Source organism: Filicampus tigris, chromosome 12 (genome assembly GCF_054856515.1).
Source record: "Filicampus tigris isolate MCC_2025a chromosome 12, RoL_Ftig_1.0, whole genome shotgun sequence".
Taxonomy (NCBI): Eukaryota; Metazoa; Chordata; class Actinopteri; order Syngnathiformes; family Syngnathidae; genus Filicampus; species Filicampus tigris.
In genome coordinates this window covers 7,444,572-7,463,445 of record NC_141228.1, presented here as the reverse complement: position 1 = coordinate 7,463,445, position 18,874 = coordinate 7,444,572, and the positions used below count along the sequence as shown (strand labels likewise).

Below are 18,874 nucleotides of genomic sequence, written 5' to 3'. Positions count from 1 at the left end.
GTAAGTTTGGGAAATCAAAAACGTACATTTTGTCTCAAATAATTTTCGAAACAAAACAAACGCAAATACCTAAGAGCACAACAAATGCACCGGCAGACAAAACGCATACACAAAAAGTTGTGCATTGATTTTCATTCCTCGGGCAACCATCGTTCTTTGCCTGAGTGCATCACCCAGCATACCAGCCGAATATGTATGCAAGTGTGTATGTGCAAAGAGCAAACGATCAGAGAATAACACTAGCCCTAAGGTGTCGCACTTCTCTCCATTCTCACCCTCCTTCATTCTTCCCTCTGTACTTTGTGGCTGCAGGGATTTCCCTTTTCAGATCCGCAAAGATGACAGACCTGTTCCTCACAATGAGGTTGGACCAAATCTTCGGAAAATCGGCCTCTTTTATAGTTAGTAGCTAAAATAAATTAAGCTAGAAACTTTGTTTTCCAGCAAATAGTCACTTATTTAATTCAATGCATGCAACACATTCCGGGATCAGCGGCACGTTTTCAACTGTGTTGTATCACCTTTTCTTTGACCTACACTCACTGAGTGTTTAAGAACTGAGGACACTAATTGTTGAATTGTTACCTGAGGAATTATTTTCCATTGGTGACTGTTACTCAACAGTCTGGAGTGTAAAAATATTAATTTTAAAACAGTACATACTTCCATTTCTATAGCAGTTGCCTGTATCAGATTGGGTCCTAGGGATGTAACAATTAATTGAAAAATTGATTAAAAATCTATTAATCGAATAATTGCTTCGAATGGAGACGAATCAAACTCGGACATTTCAACACTCATAAGCCCTGTACAGCAACACCTAACAAAAGACATAAGTGTATACAGTACTTAGGCCATTAGAATATACTCATTTAGAGTGCTAAGTGCCTTTATTTTTTTTCTATTCCAGATGCATACCACATTTTGAAAGTGTAGATCAAATTATGCGCTCTCACTAACATTGTGTATTGCGTTTGTGGATGGCTGCAGCACCACACTAGCGCACAGAGAGAAGCGTGGTTGCGATTTTTTTTTAAAAATCGAATCGAAAATCAGGAACTGAAAATCAAATCGGAGCTTGAGTGAATCGTTAGATCCCTACAGGGTCCTTTTAAAATTCCTCTGTTGGCAGAACTGCAGCCAAAGCATCTCAATCCGCTTGCAAAAAAAATGAAAAGAACAGAATAAGTTACACTACAAAATTACAACACAACATAACAAAAAAGCTGGCACCCTAAAAAAAGAACAAACAACCCTAATTTGGCTTTGACCCAATTAATAAACTTGCAAAACTACCAACTACTAAACATTAAATTCAACATTAAAATGCATGCAGCATTCATTGTATTTGAAACACCCGAGAATAAAGCCTCTCTCAATAACAACAAAATTTTTCTGATTACTTGAAAATTCGATGGATTTTTCAGTAGAATACTCTATCCCCACAATATTTGAAAGCTGCAGTCTTTCTTCTTGCTTTCGAGTTCATTGTTTTAAATCATTATGTTTGCCCTCTTCACCACTTGCATCCGAACGATAACATTGGCTGACTGGTGTCATGCACGATTGGTCTGTGTATTTATTTACTGTGTGCATATATTTATTACAAACATAACAACACTATTAATGACCAGAAAACACTACCACAAATCTCCCCAAAAAGTTGCACTAGTGAAATTAGAGGCCTCAAAATAATAGGTCTCAGTTCGCATATAAAGACGTCTGGGTCGGGATCCTTGCCGAGGTCCACATGCTGAGGACCTCTGGTTTCAGCAATCCTAGAAAGTGCATACAAATGTTGTTGTGGTTTTTTTTACATCATTTTACATCTAATTTGACTGAACTCCTCATCTCAGTTGCCAGTAAACTTGTGAGCATTGACAAATAATTGTTGACAAATTTCCAATAGAGCTACTTAGCTCTACAGAAAGGCAGAGAGTGGAGGAAAGACAGAATAAAAAGCTACAAAACAACAGAGGATGAAAGCAGCTGAACCAGAGATCCTGCCTCCTTCAGACATTATAATATTAATATTAATGAGACTTGCTGTCCCCCCCCCCCTCCGCAGCCGCTCTTCCCCTCAGTTGATTTGAACATGAAAAACCTAAAAAGCGAAAATTCCAGGAGTTGCGTATCACAGTTTGACCCTGCAGCCACGCAGCAGACACAAACCATGACAGACTCGCTGTTCAAAGCAGGCACGAGCTGCTTTCATCAGGGAATCCTGGTGTTTTTCCTTACAGTGTGACACCACCAGCCCATGCCATCTGCCTTTTCCTCAAATCAGAATTTCAAGATGCGTCCTACCCATGTGTTGTTTTTCGATGGGCTTCAGAATTGAGGCCCAGCATCACACAGACTTATGCTGCCATGCCGCTTGCTTTCTGCCGATTACAACCGAGCCCCGCGCTGTGCTGCAATGTTAAATATTCACCGTTAAACTGTCAAGCCAAAACTAGCCGGGCGCCCAGCCAGGCATTCGCTCTAGAGTAGCTGTGAATTCTCCAAACCAAAAGTATCGCTTCTAAATCCATTCAGCGTATTTCCTCCTTCCCCAACGCACCCACTTCCTGGAGGAGCACTTCATTAAAGTCATTCTCCTCTCTTCCCAACTTGCACTTTCTTTACCCTAAACACCAAACACGCAGACAGAAGCAAGTAAATGAACACACACACATACACTGTTTTCACCTCTGCTCTACATCTGAGCACGCTGCTGCTGCCTCCCCATGCCTGCCTTCAGATGTAAAATATTTTTATTCTGTGCCCCAATACCGCACGAGCAAAGGTCTCTCATCCTTGGCTTGGCAGGACTTCTGACAGACAGCCGGCAGCGCCATACAAGCCTAACCCCCGCTGCTGCAGCTTCCTGCTGCTCAGAGGGAGTCAGGCTGCCTGCCTCCCATTGACTGAGGGCCAGGCCGGGCAAGGAGGAGGAGGAGGCCGAGTGGTGGCCGCGGGTAGCAAGGACCCCCAAGGAGAGGAGGGCTGAGACCGAGCAGGACAGGCAGAGCGTCGGAAAATTCAACGTACGACCACAGACGACGTGGGAAGGGTTGCAAAAGAAAGAAAGCAGACGAGAGAGAGAGAGAGAGTGTGCTGGAGAGTGTACGAGAGAGAACAATTTGCCCAAATCTATAAGTGAATTTCTACCATCTACCCGTGAGTCATTGATTCCCAACGACGGCGCGGCACAGTATGTGCTGAGAGATCATTTGTGGATTTAGTTAACCGTTGCAGTTGCACTCCTAATAGAAGGAGAAAACGATGAAGTGTGACTTGATATTATGGAAAAACGTTTTAATTGCTACAAATATTTATGCTTGCCTACCAATCAAGTGGTATATTTTTGTGAGACATTTATTTTCAAAACGACCCAAGGGCAACAGCTCAGCTTTTGGCTATATTGTGAGGTCACCTATGCGGGTGTCAAAATGCAATCCATTAATCAACAACTAATCGATGATCACATTAATCGACAGTTATTTTAATCATTGAGCAATCATTTAGAGCTGTGGTCTCAAACTCACGGTTGGAGGGACATTTGCGGTCCGCGGGACGATATTTTACGGCCATACTTGGCATCAAAGTTTGACGTTAGTGCGGGCCCCAACCTTTTCTGGCGTGCCGTCGCCCCGGGTGTTTTGTGTGTGCGTGTGTGCATGTGTGCGTGTGTGTTTTTTGTTTATTTGTTTGTTTTCTATAAATCCCTTATGGGCGATCACAACTCAGAGACATGACAGCTTTCGGTGAAATGTAATTCTGAAGTGACACCAAGTGCGGTCCCACTCATGTCTTTGTCAAAACCTGCTGTGAAGGGAAAGGTTGGCGATGAGAACAGCCAATTTCAAGAAAAACAGAAGACAGAATGTGTTTTTGCCATAATTTAATTTAGATTTAGATGCCAGATTTCATATACTTATGATATTAACATCGTATAACCGTGGGCATTGCCTAATTATTACACTTGAATGAGGCAACTCTTACGACTTTTATGTAATCCAAAATATTTTCAGACTATTAGGATACCGATATCCATGTGCACAGAAAACCGGGTGACAATCAGGCACAGTTTTTGTACATTAAGTGACGTAATGTTTTTTCTCTACGAGGCAATTAGGAGAGGCAACCTTAGAACGTGATTAGAATAAAAAATATTGCGAGTTTCGTTCTAGTATTTTCAGAGAATGATTTGCACATGCATATCAATTTTGATGACAATCTGTCACAGTTTTCGTTCATTATGCAACCGTAATGGAGCGGTTGCAGTTTCACGGTACACGGGTTGGCTATATTTGACAGTCAATCCCGCAATAAATGTATTTTTTTTTTTTTCAAGAAAGAGGAATATGAAACCTGACATGAATAAGAGTGCTATCTAAATTATGACAACACTTAACAACGCCATGAAGCATTTTGAGCACAATTGACCAAGAAGCTAACAGTATACAGCATGTGTGACGAAACAGTGATTATGAGAATGAGGAAATGTGGAAGTGAGCATGAGCTACATAGATTTAGGCTGGGACCAGCGCACACTGCTTCTTTGCTTAAAAAAAAAAAAAAAACACTGCTGATCATGGTTAGGACGAGCGAGGCATTTAACACCAGTTAGAATATTTACAGAGACTGAAGTGGGAATGAGTGGACGTGCACATTTATTTGGATGAGGAATGGCCAAAGTCTTTCGACGCCGTGGAACGCAACAGCCGAAACTGTAAGTTCCAATGCGGCCACACTCGGCTGTGCAGTCAGCCTCCTCGCTGGAACTTTTTGTTTGCTGAACATTGACGCTTGCTGGCGGCTGCAAGCTGTGTCAGACAACACACGCGACTGCTTGGGAGGCAACCCCGCGACATGAAGACACAGGCTCATGATCACCTCCACACGCTGCGCGGACAGTAAGGGGCTAATGTTGTTTAACGGCCTGAAGCTAGTTGTTGCTATTAGCTGTCCCGTTATTCTACCTTTAGCCGGGGAGGGCAGGGGGTGGGGGTATAAAGCTCCAATCTGCCTGCCCTGCTGCTCGCTGCAGGCCGCCGTATCAGTCCTGGGAGTTGACACGAGTGTAGTGTCGCTAAATGTCCGAAATATAAACCAGTCGGGGTTCGTGTGCGCATTCATGCTCTTGTCCGTTTCAGCCTGTGTAAGTGGAGAAGCGATCGCCACGGTATTTTTGATTTTGTGGAGGTGATCATGATGAGATCACGTTTTATGTCAATAAATCCAAACTATTGTGCAGAACACTTTTATACTTTCACAGGTTGAAAAGAACAAGAGTAGTAATGTGCATTTGCATTTTGGTGGCGATCGTTTGCCGTTTTAGGCAACAGAACTGACAAAGCGAGCAATATTACCACGCTTGGCTCCCTCCCGTGACGTGAACAGCTGAGACTGAAAACATAACACAAGCCACGCCCCAAAAAGGGGCGGGGAAATTTGTCGTAACCCTAATCACAAAAAAAGTCCTTAAATCACTACAGAGTCTTTTGAGGTGGGCATTTTAGTACTGATGTCATTTTTACATTTTTACAAACCTATTATATAAGTGCCAATGTTAAGCTCATCCAAGTGTCTCTAACTTAAATCACAGTAATAATGTTTATCGTGGTTTCTACTGTTGTGCTAGTAAAAGTAATGTATATTTGCATAAGATATGTTATTTAAAATAAATTCCACATGCCGATCGCCAAGTGGAGTCTGTGCCCGAAACATTTGGAAGCTTTCTCCGGGCAATAGATTCTGTTATCTTTTTGTGTCTCTCCGATGTTGATGGGTAGGGGGTTGCTACGTATAGTGTTTCAACGACTGAGAATTGCGTTGCGAACGACGCCATTTATCTGATTCGGTGTATTCTTGCTTTGGTTTATCAAAACATCATCGGAAACCAAACGATGATTGAATAGATTCGTCGCGTTGCCGGAGGGTGCAGAGAGAACTTGCACTTTATACGTCTTTGCTCGCCGTCATCCATGGCAAATCCAAAATGTAACCAAATAAGCGACTTCGACTTGCCTTACTTGTTTACAAGTCATTCCTGTTACGGCTCTTGTGCCATTTATAGGTCTGTTACTCTGTTACAACTTGGGAGTGGGAGCGTGTGCAGTTTGACTTGCGGGGTGCGGATTGGCTAGCTAGGAGAGGGCGGCGTCAAAACAACTCAGAATTATTTTATTTTTTTTAATCATTTTTTTTACGATTATGCCAATTTTGTAATCGTGGAGTGTAATAAGCGAAATCGGAATTGAGTTTTGATTAATTGCACAGCCCTAGGTGACACTACAGTTTAGAAAATTTAGATTGATCAAAGTTTCAAGAATAAACCAGACCTCCAACTGGGAATCACAAGAGACACTCTGATGATGACGATTATGACACTTTTCTTCCATATTCAATACCCCCAGGCCTCAAGGCCTCAGGCCAAAATGAGAATCTGCTGCGACTCACAGTGCAACCGCAGTAAAACAAGGGTGGGGGTGATTTATCCCCTGACCTAAGATGACAGTGAGAACAAAAAAGGCTGGGAAAGGACAGAATTTTAATTGTGGACCAGGCTTGCACAAGAAATTGGTCGGAAATCCTTCACAAAGGTCCATGCTACCTTGGAAATGGACTATTTCCGAGCGTAACTGCACCTGTGCAACCCTTGGCCGAAACCCATTCCAAAAAAGGACAGTCTGGAAACAAAACACTCAAACATGGCATACATGCTTAAATTATTTTGCCGGAATGTCAAAGCATTTGGGGATTTGAGGAGTGAGGTGTAGTTAGACAACTTTAATAATACACACTATAAAACAGAAAAACTGTTTTATTCTACTGCAGCATTTCTGACATGCTAATTGGCAAGTGTAGTTGAAACACATAAATAGCATTCTAACTCGCCACTACCAGCACAATTACAGGGTCCAACATTAAGCCTATGAGTCAAGTTGCGGTGGCCCTGCCATAACTGGCACTGGCCCGGATTTAAAACAATACTTCATGAAATGTATAATTATACATGTAAGCTAGGGCTGGGCGATTTGGCTGTAAAGTATATCACGATATAAGTATTTCATATTGGTCGATATCGATATAGAATTGATATATTTATATAATATATAGAATTTTTTCTTTTTTTTTTTACTATTATAAGGACCCAAAGAAAAAAGTAGAATTTAGGTAATCTTATTTTAATATATAATATTTAAGATTTAATACCAGGTCAACACAACTATGAAACATTCAAATAAACTGGTCAATATCAAGATTGAAGGAATGCCTTTTTAAACAGAATGTGCTTAGTAGGGCTTTGCGATATGGCTGAAAAACGTATCACAATGTAAGAGTTTCATAGTGGATACCGATAATTACTGATTTTTTTTTTAACAATTTAAAATGAGAAAAACACATTAATTAAAGATAAAATGGAAAAACAATTCAATTGATTGAAGTGAACCCAAACTTTTTTTTTTTCAAGAATATGTTCTATGCAGGCCCACTAGTTGAAACACGGCATTCTGATTAATATTGTGTTGGTGGAGTTAAGCAGCAAAATCCACCCCTTTTTAGCCATCTCAGGGGGCGGCCAGTTTGTCACTTCTGTCGACTGAAAATGACATCACAGATGCTCAGGGCTTAGATAATGACCAATCATGGCTCAGCTTCAGAAAACAGGTGAGCTGTGATTGGTTGTTACCTGCGCAACTGTGATGTCATTTGTGCTGTCACACTGTGCATAAGACACCCTTTCAGAGACAGACCAGTTATAATTTAAAAAAAAAAAGCAAATCTCGTGAGCCTTGATCTTTTGTTTCAAGATCAACAAAAACATGATAATCTTAGACGATCTCAATTATCTTGATAAAATATAGTGAAAGGGATAAAGGAAGACACAAAAGCAAGACGGAAGGAAATGTTGCCAGCTCTTCAAGCACATAGAGGGAGTGGACAAAGCAGCCTGTCAAAACAAGATAATTTCATACTAATTTACAGCATTGTGCTCCAAATCCCGCGTGAAACATTAATGCTCGTTTGCGGTGAGGCTGAAACAAACGCCCATAGCACACTAACAAAAATAATCCCTCTACCACCCTCTGTTTGAATGCGTTCATGAGTGCAAATTCATTCTGCTTTCGTCTCATCTAATGACAAATGCATACTGTCATTGTCACTGATGTGGTGTTTACAGTGGCACCCAGCATCTTGTAATCATTTGGTCTAAATGGATTTGTATCCTCGAGGGATTGGCATTTTTGCTTGTGGATGATCAAAAGCGATCGAGAGGGACAGGGGACAACTGGAGACTGATCTAAAATCAAAATTGATGATACTGCATGAGAGCTGTCTTCCCACCACAGTTCAAATTATGCCAACTTGGCTTTGGCAGTAGCTTTTCCCTCAGCTTCTACTGACCGTAAGCAATATTATTAACTTTATGAACAACATGATGCAAGGAAACTCCACTGAATACTCACGCATGTCTGGGGTTCTGCCACAAGATTTCAATAGAGGCCGAATTCAGTCACTGGTTTTGTGGCTTTTCAACATTTGAATCACAGTTACACGCGGTGGCGACATCGCAAACTATAGTCAATCAAAATGCACAGAAGCACAGGCAAAAAATACATTTTGGGGACATAGCCACAGTGCGCCGCCAAGCGACAGAAATATAATATATACAGTAGGGGTGTAATGATGTCCAAACTTCACAATACAATAATCACAATATGAACCTAACAATACAATTATTATATGATATTGTGGGGGGGGTTAGTGATATAAAAAATTTTTTTTTTTAAAAAGCTCACGATACTTACTGTATAAGAACTCACGATATTGTATTAAAAAAAAAAGCGAATGAAGAAAAAAATATATATAAATATAAATATATATATATTGTGATTTAATAAAAGCAGTGACAAAGAAATAGGCTTAGCCAGTCATTTAATTGGCGTGTGTTTGTTCCTATTGGCTCAGTGGCACAAAGTATCATGGTCTATGTAGTTCACAATGCTGTGTTTGGCTGCAGTGGGCAAAAAGTAATGGTTTTTAATGGAGAGCTTCTGCTTTTAAAATCGTAACATGACAACAAAGATATCAGGGCAATTTTAATATCGCAATATCACCGTTATTGTTACAGCCCTAATATATATTGTGTTTTACAGCAATACTTACAGCAGGCGTGTAATTCGCCTGGCTAGACAAAATAAATGTGTTTTTTTCCATTCACTTGCCCACTATGTGGTCATTCTGTGCTTTATGCTGTATCATTCATTGTTGATGTTTGAAGACATTTCTGTTGTAAAGCTGCACCATACTGTATTTAGTTTCGTCAGTACTGTACGTCTGCGCACAATAAGTAATACTATAGTACAAGTAGACATCTCAAGTAAGGATGCACAATAACTATCGTACAGATAACTATTGGGCCAATATTAGGAAAAAAAATGGTGTCGCCGATATCAGCTCAATTTGACTGATAACAAAAGCCGTCTCAAATACACCAAGATTGGTCTGGTTACTGTCAATTTAAGAATCCAAGCCTCTGCTGCATGACGTAGGAGGTACATATGGTGCCGCTGGGCTCGACAGAAGTAACAGTGAGCCGTTTGTTAGAACGACTTTCGTTTTACCAAAGCGGTTTATTTGAGCAGTCTTCATTTCCTTTTCTAAACGTCACAAGCACCTGTAAATGTCTGGCATAGCTTAGCAACTTGTTACGCTGTTGGCGGTTGTACTAACAACAAGAAGTTGAACCAGTGGTGAAAAAGAGCTTTTTTTTTTTTTTTTTTTAAACATGCACGAGGAGAGAATCTGTAGTTTCCATCGCATACTTGGGGATGGGGAACACAGAAGAATTATAGTCTGAAAATGATCGCCTGGACTTTGTACATCTGCTCCTTTCATGGGTCTTTTCTCTTATATTACTGTGCTCTATGTGTATAAAAATGATGTTTAAAAAAAAAAAATTCAAATGCCAGGATGTTGAGACCAAGACAAATAATATTTAAACTTTTTTCCACCATTCGTGTGACTAATCGTTCAAATCGAACTTCGTGATTGTCACTTTTAATTTGAGTACTTTTTTCTTTAAGCAATGGTCACGCAGGACTGATAGTTTCATAGGAACTATGTGTCTCAAAATAGAGTATCAATATTCTAAATTCAGTACTTCAGTATTTACAGTATTTGAGGTGCTGACTCTTTACTGTAGTTCGTAGTATGTTTCTTAGATCACTCGTACCATGTAATAGGTAGATGCTTGAATTGTGTTATTCTACTTAATCACATTCAATCGTACATCTGATCACTTATGTCGCAAAACATAATCAAATCATCGGGCTTCGATCCCCCATTTGGCAAGTTTTCCAGTTTAGCAGTTGAGGTGTCAAATGTTGGATTTTATACTGTCCAAACAAGAAAAAAATACACATTAGTGATATTTTCTTCAAGTCTTAAAAAAATAGAGTATATTGTCATTAACATGAAATTATCATTGAAATGTATTATACTATGTAAATACGGGTCCAGTACCGATTCTTAGAGCAAGTAAGTAAAAGCAAGTATCGGGAGAAGTTTTTCAGGCTTTTGATCAGCTAAATAGAAATTCACAGCCTCTAAAAAAACAGAAGAGTTATTTTCAATTTATTTGAGTAAAATAACATATTTAAAAAATCTACATGTATACGGTATATAAACTCTACATGTCATTACTTCAAGTAATCAATTATATATCATGGGTTAGGGCTGTGCAATTAGTCAAAATTCAATTACAATTATTACACTCCACGATTACAAAATTGGCATAACTGTAAAAAACGATTATTAATATCTATTTCTTTCCAACGCACTGTTTGTTTACACAAGTCATACTTGAATTTATATTTTCACCTTTTTTCTTTTAGAACTCACTTTCACTTTTTTTCTTTTCTTTTATGACTAATTTTATCAATTTTGTTTGGTCCAAAAGGAACTTACTTACATTTATTTGTCTTTATATTTTTTTTAGGTTTAAACATTTTTTTGTTTTGTAACAAAAAATAAATGATTGTTTGAATAATCGTGATTTCAATTATTACCAAAATAATCATGATTACCGGTAATATTTTTTTCAGAATCGAGCAGCCCTACCATGGGTTCACAACTCTAAGGCATATAATACATTGAGTAGTTTGATCACAAAGGATTTCAAAAAAATGAATGGGTTTGGGGTAAAAATTGCATAGAAATGAATGATTGTGTGGTCGTGACACAATGACCCAGCAGCACTATAACTATTTCATTAACTTCAAACAAGGTCCAAGGTCAGTATTTTTTTGCGTTTGCATGTCTTTGTAGTCTTTTCCCTGCAGAGCATCACTGAGCCCAATGAGAGAAGGCATCAGTTCCACAGTGATGTTAAAAATGTTCACGAGACACAAGGGGCTGCAAGGCATTGTCTGATTTGAATGCTTGAAACATCCATGACCCTCCATACTCAAGAAGAGAGAGAGAGAGAGAGAGAGAGAGAGAGAGATGCACAATTATTGATGAAGAGGGCCGTTTCAAGGGAGTGTAAGAAGCTGCTTGACTAGCAGTCTCATTGCCAAAGACCTTACTCTAAACTTTAACCATGCAGAGCCGGAAAAATAAAGAGTGTTTTAAATTGTTCTAGGAAAGGCAGCAACCATGTACAGTATTTAAATGTATCATTTGAAACTTAAAAATGTGCAAAGTCGGACTACCAAGGATGAATAAAGCTTGCGGTGGTCCTTTGCCAGCATCAGTTCTGTGCAAAGCCTGGCCATGGTCTTTGACATCATCCAAGAGACGGTGTTAAATGTAGCTCAAAATGGCCTAAGGAGGCATCCAAATGTGCTTTGTGAAGGAAGAAAGCTAATATTTTTGTTTTTATTATAGATTTTAAAAAAAAAACCCATGGGCAAAAATGTTGTTAAAGTGGTCAGATGACAAATGTCTCATCTGATCCTCAATACAGTAGAGTGGCTGGCTCCAGGGCTAAAATGGGAACTTCTGTCGGAACAGAGAGAATTGGCAAATTCCATTACACTTAATCACTGCCCTGGGTCAAGCGTGCAGATTCCTCCACACCAAGAGTGGAAATTTTGGTCTAACCGAAAACAGTAAAACACTTTATGGCAGAGCTGACACTACAACTGTATGGTTTTGTCTAATACAGAATAGACCAAAAAGTAAAAAAGAGGTGAAAAAATAACACAGACCTTGTCACTTGTGAAAAAATGCTAGTCAGCATCTCCATCAATTTTTGAAGTTCTTCTTTCCAGGTACTTTTTTTAAGCTATGTTTAAAAACAAATAAATAAATCCTCTCCACCCTCCAGTATGGCTAACCTTGATAATATTCACTCTGAAACCATTTTGTCCTGGCTGAACTTCTAAAACACAGAGACTGATACAAACCTTTGGCAACCGTTGTCGTTCATCCGGTTCATGACAACACTCGACAGTCAACTTCACTGAGCCAGCCAGTGTTTATGATGACGGTGGGAGACTCAAGCTTGTACGGAGCCTTAGACAATGATCAAATGTGGCAACAGAGAAGTGAGTAATTATTAGGTCAACAAGGTATGTCAGTTCCCACTCACCCTCAGCTGAATCATCCCCCTCAAGCATTGCCAAATGTGATGGTATAAATGCTGAAATATTTAGTGGAGAACAGGAACATGAATACCATTTTCAAGCATCTGACTTAAGCAATTGCTCCCAACTGACGTGACTATGAAAAATATAGCCAATTCTTACATACGGTGGGCCACCACTACTCACGGGGATTAAGGACCGAGCGTCACCAGAGAGTTAAAGTGATTACAATTGCCTATATTCATAGTTTAAAACATAAATTCCACAAATTTTGATCCCAAAACTATTTAACAGAATTTCAAACACTTACTAACATCTTCAAACATTGCTGTGTCTTTAAATATTTTACAGTTTACAGCTCAGCAAACATGTAGACAGACAATATGCAGTACCTGTGCATACACGCAAACATTGTATTAAGTTTATTTGGTGAAATGCGCCGTAACTTTCGGACTTTTTTTTTTTTTTTTTTAATCTTTTATTTATAACTTTCGGACTCTGTTGCCAATGCGAATTAGCCCTTACAGTTGTAAGGCTTACACTACTTTACCCACAATGCTTCTGTTTCCATCACCCGGATTCCCACCAACGCGCATGTGCGTTGCAGATAGGAAAACAGCCAGCAGGAGAAGAGCGAGACGCGGCAGTCTCGAGAGAAAAATAACGTGCCAAATATATATAAATAAACGACACGTCGACGATTAAAATTGTCGACGATTTTGATCGTCGACATCGTCGTGATTAGTTGACTAATCATGGCAGACCTAGTCAACAACTATTTAAAAAGTGCACATTTTTAAACCGTTGACCATCCCTATGTTGACACAAGCCCCTTTTGTCTTTTCCCACTCAACAGACAGTATGGTTTCATCATGCTGCCAGCACTGCCTGATGACAACATGGTCAAAAGAGAAAAAAAAACCACACGGATTCTGATCTGACCATCCTTATTCATCTTGCATGGCCACAAAGCGGATATCCAATCTATAACCAACAATTAAAAGGCCACAAAACCAACTTGGTGGGGAAAATGCATTTCTCTGTCCACATAGCCAGTGATTGGCTAGCTACCAGCCCAGTGTGTATCCTGCATCTTGTCAGATGGGATAGGTTCCAGTTTATTTTACTGCATTATAACAGGGATTATAGAAAAAAAAAAAAGAATAGATGTCCACATAGCACAAAAAAACTCTGAAAATGAGAGGATAATACTGCCCGAAACACTTCAGAATTTATTCTGCTGCTTTTGTCAGCAGTCACATGATCATAGTAGAGATCCAGTTCCACTGGCATCCATATATATGCCCACACCATTACACTACTACCACCACCATGGTTCACTGAAGAGGTGGTATGCTTGGGATCTTGAGCAAGTCATTCCCTTCTCCGTACTTTTCTCTTTCCATCATTCTGGTACGAATTGGTATTTGTCTCATCTGTCCATAAACTGTTGTTGCAGAACTATACATTACAGGCTCTTTTAGATGTTTTCTTGGCAAACTACAATCTGGCCTTACTGTTATTGAAGCTCACCAATGGTTTACACATTGTGGTGAAAATTGTTGACTTGGACACAGATACAGTCACCTCCTGGAGAGTGTTCTTGATTTCGCAAACTGTTGTGAAAGGGGTTTTCTTGACAAGGGAAACTATAGATAGTCAGGTCCAACTATGTATGTACTATGTACATTATTATATTTATGCAACATTTAACGATGTGATGGCTTTCGAGTGAGAAGCTCTGTTATAACACGAGTTTGTGTGAATGAGAGTTGGTTAGAACAAATACATGATCTGTTTCTTGAACCCGGAATAATAACCACTCAGAATCGTGTCTCGCCCAGCAAATCACCCATAATGCAGCCTCGCATAATTATGGAAAGTCAAAGACACGTCTTGAATGGGCTTACAACTATATTGGTATGGAAAGTAATTAGAGTACACCACACAGCCTACACGCGATTACGTTGCATCATTTAAAATCTGTTCCCTGGACTCAATAAGATGTTGCATTATTGTATTCAGCACCGCGAGTCGCGTCCGAACATATTTGACTGGAAGCATATTGTATCGCACTGAAGTGACAGTGACATTAGTTGCTTCAAGTCACACGAACTTGAATGCAGTGAAAGTTAGCGCTGCTACATGCTAGCCTCAGGCAGGCTAAGCTAGCTGACGAACTTCCTTCAAACTTTTTTCCTCCAAATGTGAAGCTTGCGTATAAGCATCAACTGTGGCAACATCGGTGAACCTCAAACTGTGCCGTCCCAGTCTTGTCCAAGACAGATCGGAAAAACAGTTGATAAAGAGCTAATTAGCCGCTCCAGAGTAGTTTTGCTAAGTTCAGTCAGCTGTGTGAGGACTTACCAGGAAGTGGGACTCTGTTGCTAAGCTATTCCTTCTTCACGCGCTGACACTCCACTGATTGTTACGGCGCTCGTCTCCTTTCGGACTTTCCCTTTCCTGTCGAAGGGCACCAGGGGAAGGGGGGAGAAAAGAAAAATTCGCCTGGGTCGGCCTCTCGTTGCGTTGCCGAAACGCTGAAAAGTTTTTACTTTTGTTTTTTGGGGGGGTGGGGGGTCGGGAGAGAAAGTGCTGCTGCTGCCGCTGCCGCGTCAGTGAGGTTGTGTACGTGCTGTGAAAAGCAGGCAGGCAGTTAGTCCGCTAGGCCCCCCGAGCAGCCGTCACACTGCTGACCCGCGTGCCACCAATGTAAACAAGGCAGCATTCCCTGAGAGCTGTCAAATACCGCGAGATTCCGCACAGACGCTCCAAGCCTCCAACATTATTGGCCTTGACATAGACTAATTTCGCCTCATCACTTCCTTGACGTGCTGGTTTGGTTTTTGTTCTTTATTGTTTAGCCAGCCAACAAGCATTCCATACATTTAAACAAAATACATTTGTCCAGAATAATATATACCTTCCTGTATGGCGTCTGTATGCTTGGGTGCAGACAACCAGTCGGCCTCCTAAGGACCACAGACCACATGAGTAGCCTGTGGGCCTGTTCCAAAAATATCTTACCCGTGGTGGGACATTGTGATTGTGAGATCCTAGGAATGTTGTAGAAGTGATTTAAAAATGTTCGGAGATTTACAGATTTCAAGCATTTCACTGGACTGGTCATGTGGCATACAGCATCTACCAATGCTCGGTGGGCCAGCGTCTTTTGAGCTGATACGATGCTATTTGCTTGTTATTTTCCTCCATTTTACCCCAAGAGACCGGCCCACAATTTAGAGGGAGCAGCTCATTAATCAGGGCCTGAACTGCCAGTCGCCTCTCGCCCCAGAGGGCAGCCATCTTGCATTGCCACTGCTACTGACAACTTGTGTTATTTTTTTGATTTATTTGCAGAAAAAACTTATATCATTGTGTTTTATACTGTATGGATTCATGAGAGCCTCGCAAACAACGAGCTTCACTGTTTGCATCGACCATTAATTGTATATTTTCTCAGTATTGTGAATCTTGACTTCCAGAAGAAATTATTTTTTTGTTGTTGTTGATGGGCTCTGCTTTCATTTCATTGTTCATGGATGTGACAACATGATGCATACGAATATTCCAGTAGCACTCTGAGATACAATATACTGTACCTTTTAAGAGAAAGTTTATTTTTGTATTCTGACCAATGAAAGATACATTTAAAGCTTCCCAGAATTATTGGTACAACCGTACACTGCACACTGTGGAATTTTCAGCATAAGGACAGAAAATAATGTGAAAACACAGCAGAGAAATCAAGGTATTTGAGTTAGTTATGCTTAAAGACTGGCAATGTAAGATGGCCGCTGGTGGCTTCACTCCTTCTTACATACTGCATTATTGTTCTGTTCATCACCTTAAAAAGGGAGACAAGCAGGGAATCAAACCTCCATTATCGGGTTTGTGGAGGGAATTTTCTTAAGGGTACTGTATGTATAAAATGTTTGGTTGGATTGTCTTTGAGTAGTTTAGCAAAACACAATGGCTAGCCTGCTACTAGTTAGCAAAGCCCTATTCATATCACCATCAATAAAGCACATCTGTGCCATTCAGAGCAACAGAAAAGTCCCAGAACTTTTGTGAAACAGCTTGAAATCCATTTTACAGTCCGTAGCTATCATACCAACCTCTCCAAAATAAATTATGACATTTTCGACGGAAAAAGACATCACAACTGCTCAGGGCTCAGGTAACGACCAATCACGGCTCAGCTTCAGAAAACAGGTCAGCCGTGATTGGTCGTTAACTGAGCCCTGAGCAGTTGTCATGTCATTTTCAGTCGACAGAAGTGACAAAAATGGCCGCCCCCATAGATGGCTAAAAAACGGTGGATTAACTCATATTACACAAACGCAATATTAGTCAGAAAGCCTTATTTGGACAGTGGGCCTGCATAGAACATATAATTGTAAAGACAATTTTGGGGTTGACTTCCCTTTAACAAATTAACATTAAATATACTGTATTCTGCTTTTTTAGCTGGAGGTTGTGTGTCTCAACATCAAAAATCAAAGCTGAACATTTTACTCTGAATCGCAATGATTATCCATCAGGACTGTGTCAAGGTAGAATCCTTTGGCTAATGGATGAGAACACACACACTCGAAAACACACTCAATATCCACTTTAGCTTATGTTTCACGATTGTATGCAAAGGAAGGGGCCCAATCACATTGTGTAATTGGGAAAATCATGAGGACGTATTGACAAAAATGGAAGTGCAGCTTGTAGACTGGCGTGTGGAATTGATCATCTTACATGACTTTGATAAAAGCTTGCTGTGCTCATTCCTTTCATACTGACAAATTCTAAACACTCGTGATCCAGTGGAAACACATCCATCTTACCATCAACATTGTTAATAATCAACAAGTTAGGTGGGATGCTGTTTTTTCTCCATACTTCAGTCGCCTTTTTTGTTAACCTCACTGCAAATATGGAAAAGGCAGAGATGCCTGCAGTGTACAACCCCCCAAGCACCCCCCCCCTCCTTTTTCTTCAACAACGGTTGAAGATTAAAAGAAATGTCTTGCAGATATCTGTCAATTCGCTATGTGAATAATGCTGTGTGGAATTTAATGGCACAAGTTATATTGGGTTTGCACTACACCCACATTTTCTCTCAATAAGATCAATGGCGCTCAGTGACAGATAGGGACGGTCTTTTGTATCTTCAAATTTCAGGTTTCTAAGGGAATAATTAGATGGATGGATGAGAAGTAATGCATCAGTCTGCTAGGGGAGCTGCACCCAGAGATCCTCTAGTTCAACACGCGTGCCGTCACGTCTGTTTGGTGGAAAACTGTAATAATCGTGTGGTATTTCCATTGTTTTAAAAAGTGCCTGTCTGCCTGATGTGGTGCTTTTACCCAATAGAAAACTTTTGGCGTTTTTTTTTGAGAATGCGTTAGAGCACATTTATGAATTAATGTACTATTCGTTTTTTTTAAAATAAAATGTAATAAAAACAAAAGAAAATCCCATAAGTGTGCTATCACCACGAGAAGGTTTCAGATGTGCCTTGTGTCATTTTTCTTTTGATAAAAACTGAAAATGGGTCCCACACACCTGAGCACCATACGAGGGTTAACCTGTGTAACCACCTGTCGCCATTCTGACAACAGCATTGAGTTTTGTGTTCAACTAAACAAGCTCTCAATTAAAAAATAACAATAATAATAAACAGGCCCACATTTCACAGTAAGTAAATGTCAGTAAATTAAGACAAGATCATCATTGTTTCATTATTCATACTTTTTGTAACATTTTGGTTCACCTAATGATGAGAAAAAAATGTTCCTGTAGTTGCTTGAAGGGAGTGGTAATTGGATGCTAAAAATAACTGAACATACTAAACAAAACATCCACACCTATGCCATTTTCTTTTGCTTGTTTGAATTGACCGACTGCCATCACAGTGAGATTCATGAAAAAAAAAAAAGTTATTATTATAAAATTATTATCTAATTATTTTTAAATTTGCATTTAATTGTGTTTTTTTATTTTATTGAATATTAAGAATGGCATAATTGTGGTTCTCTTAGGAAGATCTGAACTGCATATTATTCAGCTTGTCATTTTATTTGAATATACGATGTGTCGGAAGCCCGTTTAAAATTATAGTCGGACCGGCCGTAAGGCAATTACTATTTGTTCTGGCCGGACAAAAATGTGGATAGAGAGATGGAGGAACGGTACCCCGGCTGTAGGCGGAAGGCCATAAACGGACTGCGGATTTTTAGTAAAATGCCCGGCTCTGCAAATTACGTTTAATTACACAATGGTCAACAGCAAATTCT

The 18,874-nt window shown here is 39.9% G+C and overlaps 1 protein-coding gene across 1 annotated transcript in view; it reads right to left on the bottom strand.

The window, feature by feature from the left end:
• Positions 1–15,325, bottom strand: part of nek7 (NIMA-related kinase 7) — a 71,157-nt gene extending 55,832 nt beyond the window's left edge. The window contains exon 1 of the mRNA XM_086048248.1: positions 14,952–15,325. The gene's annotated coding sequence lies outside the window, so the exon portion shown is untranslated. The remainder of the gene's footprint in view (positions 1–14,951) is intronic.
• Between the last annotated feature and the right edge of the window lie 3,549 nt (positions 15,326–18,874).